The 4,513-nt window shown below is 43.6% G+C and overlaps 1 long non-coding RNA gene across 1 annotated transcript; it reads left to right on the top strand.

Annotated features, from left to right (window-relative positions):
• Positions 1-467: 467 nt before the first annotated feature.
• LOC306977639 lies at positions 468-3,993 on the top strand. Its single transcript, XR_013793853.1, has 5 exons — positions 468-1,244; positions 2,042-2,320; positions 2,422-2,753; positions 2,943-3,563; positions 3,688-3,993. It is a non-coding gene; the product is annotated as an uncharacterized lncRNA (long non-coding RNA).
• Positions 3,994-4,513: the final 520 nt, after the last annotated feature.

Here is a 4,513-nt window from a genome sequence, read left to right on the forward strand (position 1 = left end):
GGGCTACGTGCTCCATTACACGGAGGTGTTCACAGACGCTTCCCTGAGCGGCTGGGGCGGAGTACTGGGCCATCTCATGGCGAGCGGTGTATGGCCAAGAGCTGGAAATCTTTGTCGGGTCTGGCCGAGATGTCACACATGACAGTCGGGTTTGGGTCGGGTCGGGCTTCAAGAATTTATTTATTTATTAATGTCATTATTATTGCTAAAAAAAATCTAAGCTATAAGCATAGACTATTGGATACACAACATGATTATACTTATTCCTGCAGTGCTGGGAGGGGAGGGAGGTGGTGTGGGGGGCGGGCGCACATGGTGATTGTTGTCACGAAAAGCAGCATGGCCAGGCACCTTTGTGCCCAGCCACAGGAATCAGGGACTAAAGTCGGCAGCCCAAGTTGCGAGAAAAATGCTTTTTTTCAGATTCAGTTGAAGTCACGAAGAAGCCTCTACATGTTGAAGCTAGCAGTTGGTATATTTAGAAGCGTAAACTTTTAGGTTCAAACCGCCTTGTTTTGGCTTGATTTCAGAGCAGCATAGGGGCGTGACTTTGTGTGTGCGTATCTACATACTGGGTAAGCCCCGGTCGTGTTTCTTTTGTCATTGCCCCCGCCCTACAGCGTGGCATCAAATTTCAATGACGCTGGACGCCACAAAGTTTGTTGCAGACGAGCTGAATCGTGGACGGTACAAAGAACATGTTTGGAAGTACTTCTTGGACAAGCCGGATGGGATGCTTATGAACAAGCGTTCACTGATTCTGAAGACGATCAGAGTGACGATGAAAGTGACGTGATAAGATTGCATAATATCCTTACTTTGCAGCTGAGCGAAGATGAAGACGAGGAAGAATGTTTCAGACTGGCGTCAGACGAGTTGGACCCTAAGATATCAGAGGCTATATCAATAGTAACATTTGACGAGGATATAGACAAAGAAATGGAGAAAATACGTACCTTTCACTGTAAATGCTACACGAGGTGAAAAGAGAACTCTCAGCACGGTAGAGAGTCCTGTAGCCAGAAGCTTTCTCCAGACATTTTGTACAACATAAGGCTGGATTCTTTAGCTGCGGAGAAAGAGTGGCAGAACATGCGAATTATTGACATTTAGAGGCAAACAGTTCGCACTTCGGAGATGGTAACATCCACAAAGAAGACCCCGACAAAAAGAAAGCGTGCCCGTATGACCTATTTCATTGGAGGCACCGAGATCTGCAAGAACACTTTCCTGTTTCTGATGGGGTGAGTTTCCATAAACATCAATGTTTGTCGTTTAGTGTTCGTTCTAAAAACACGTACGTTAGCTCATGTTTAGTCCATGTTTAGACCTTGTTTATTTCCCCAGAATTTTCACCGGATGTTTTGGTGACTGGTGGGCGGATTTTTCTGAGCTTGAAGAGCTGTTTATTTAAATCACAGATCTTGTACAGCAACAATTTTTTCTTAGATGCAATGCTCTGTTTGTGAACGATGTTTTGACCCACCGTAGAAATATTTATATCTATTTGTTCATTTTGTGTTGCCCACCAGTGCCTCGGACGTGACGACACGGCGATCCCCCTCGTTCTTAGCTAGCTCAGGACTCTCGTTAGCATTATCACTGGACAAAACCCCCAGTACTATAAAGAGCTTTTACATGGTAATGTGAGCATCTGCTATTAATTTATATAATGCCTCAATTGCTTCAATTGACTTAGTAAACCTGACTGTCAACATTCTTGAATTGAATGTGATGCTAATCATTAGCCAGTGGTGGAGGAAGAACTACTTACTTTTCTTACCAAGGATTTACTAACATTAATGTAAATGTATCAGATTAAATTACTACTTAAGAAAGAGTATAAAGTATCCAGAGCCGCAAAATGTGCGTTATAAGTCAAAAGTAAAAGTATTCATCAAGAGTTTAATGAACATTTTTATCCTTTGACTCAAAACAGATCTAACCACTAACTGAGGTCTAAACTAAGACTAAACCAGGAAGTACAGATACAGACTCTAAAATGTGTTTCTGGTCTTTTTTTTTTTAAATCTTTTTTCAGCATTGGCAAAGACACCCTGGCAGAGATAGTCAAACACTATAAGGAGAATGGGGCAAGACCACGTTTGCGGAAGAAGCACGCGCTGCCACATCCACAAGTAAGGTTAATCAGCCCTGAGGATATGAGTTGTGGGCTTCATAAAAAACTATGCTGAAAACAATGCCATCATGTTGCCTGGTCGACACCCGGGGCACAAACTTTAGCATGTGAAGTTGCTGCCAACACATGTGTCCAAGGCCTCAGTGTGGCGTCTCTACGTGAAGTCAGCTAAAGTGCTTGGTGTGTGTAAACACTGATTTAGAAGTTGGTGCTTAAAATGTGAAACGATGCACTATTAGCAATTACAACACAATTAACCATATGCAACATCGTTTTTTCAGGTAAGCGTGCAGTTTGTAAAAGCAGCTTCAAAGCTCTCTGGAACCAACTTCCCCAACACATCAAAAGTTGCCAGCACGCACAGATCTCTGCTGGCTGTGCCAAAGCAATGACGAGCAGCTGCTAAGAAGTGCAAACCTCCCAGATGATAGAAAGTCTGATGCAGTAAAGAAGCAACAAGACCGTCTTTCCCTTGTGCAGAAAGAAAGGGCTGTGTACAACGAATGACAATTGCCTGCAAACACATTTGCGCTGGTTCTAACCTGTCTTTGGACCATCCCTACCAGCAAGCAAGAAGATTAGGATGCATTACAGTTTTGATTTTGCTCAGCAGGTAATATATCACACACATTCACTTTACTTTATTAATGTCCCTTAAAGGACGATTTATGCATGAGAAGAAGCGGCCTGATAGTAGCTCAAAATAATGCACAATAGCATCAATATAGTAATTTTACCTTTGTTAGACGGTTATGAAAAGACACCTATTTCATTGAATCTAATCTACCTCTGTCTCCTACAGTTACACTTTCCCTCAAACCCAGCAAGGACCAATGTGCTTCCTGACCCCACGGAAATGTGGCCTTTTTGGTGTTTCCTGTGAGGTGCTGCAGAAACAGGTGAATTACCTGATTGATGAAGACATGTCATCTACTAAAGGAAGCAATGAAGTTATTAGCTACATGCATAATTTCTTTGGAGTTGGAGAAACAGAGGTGGATCTTCATTGTGACAACTGCAGTGGGCAGAACAAGAACAACTTTATGCTCTGGTACCTTGCCTGGCGGGTTGGACACAAGCTTCACGATAAAATTGAAATCCACTTCCTTATTGCCGGCCACACCAAGTTTTCCCCTGACTGTGGCTTTGGACTCATCAAGCAAGCCTACATGAAGACAAGAGTGAACACTTTGGCAGAAATGGCTGAAATACTTTCACAACATTTAACTGACGATCGTTTTTTCTTCTTCCTCTCTTCTCTCTCATCAGGTTGTGGAAAGCAGCTCACCTGTGAGTCACCTCAATATACCACAGCCTGTTGGAACGGCAGAGGGCAATGTTTAGTCCAGAACTTCGATTGGCCGCAGCATCAGACTCGCCATTTCCGTAGACTCCCACAGATCAAGAGTTATCAGCACTTCGGGTACTTATATTGAAACTTTCACATTGTGTACATAATTATAACATAGCAACAACATACATGACAGACTTTTATGAGAAAATAATTAGCCATTTTTAAAATGTGTTATGTTCTTATTCTGTCACAGCTTTGACGCCAAGAGACCAGGTGTGGTGCTTGCAAAAACCCACTCTAATGCGCAACCTGTCACATATCGGCTGGAGCAGATCTGCCCCCTATGGACGGTCTTCCTGTCCTGGTCCCACCTGGACTAAACATTGACAGACAGACCTATCTGTATGGAAAAATCAGGCCATTCTGTGCCGGAGGCTAGAGACATCACATGTCCAGCACCAAGCATCACAACACAGAGAAGGACGCGAATGTGATATCATTGGACTGTGTCACCAAGACCACATCTAAAAGTGGTCAGGACTTTATGGAGAAGGTGAGTGAGAGGCAGAAAAGTGAGAGTGGCCCAAAAGTTCAGAGGTTTTCAGCTTTTTTGAGCTCTTAAATTTCAGATTTCAATGTGTTATACATTGTTGGAAAGCTTGGAGACTACACTATAACATTTTGAGCTTTTCTGTGAAAAGCTCAAAATGCCCCAAAACCTACTTATGCCCCTGATTCCTGTGACCTTTGATACTGGCGCCACGCAGAGAACATCGCTATTCACTCTTTCTCTCAGGACAGCGTTTCACTTACAGAGGATAAATCAGCAGTTTGGTTCCTGTTTGTGCGTAAAAAGTAGCTTTTGCAAATGCAGTGCAAGGTTTATGAACAACGAGGAGGCGGAGGAGAAGAGAGAGGATGGACGCTGACAGCCTTTTGCTGCGCTAACCTGCCACACAAACCACGCACGTCTCCCGGCCTGCCTGCTCAGGTATGTGCGCAACGCTGCCACGTGCATGTGCGTCGTGCGCCTACCTCTCACATACTAAATAAGAACAGTGTTCCATTTGTTCACTTGC

This window comes from Gobius niger (genome assembly GCF_951799975.1).
Source record: "Gobius niger genome assembly, chromosome: 18".
NCBI classification, from domain to species: domain Eukaryota; kingdom Metazoa; phylum Chordata; class Actinopteri; order Gobiiformes; family Gobiidae; genus Gobius; species Gobius niger.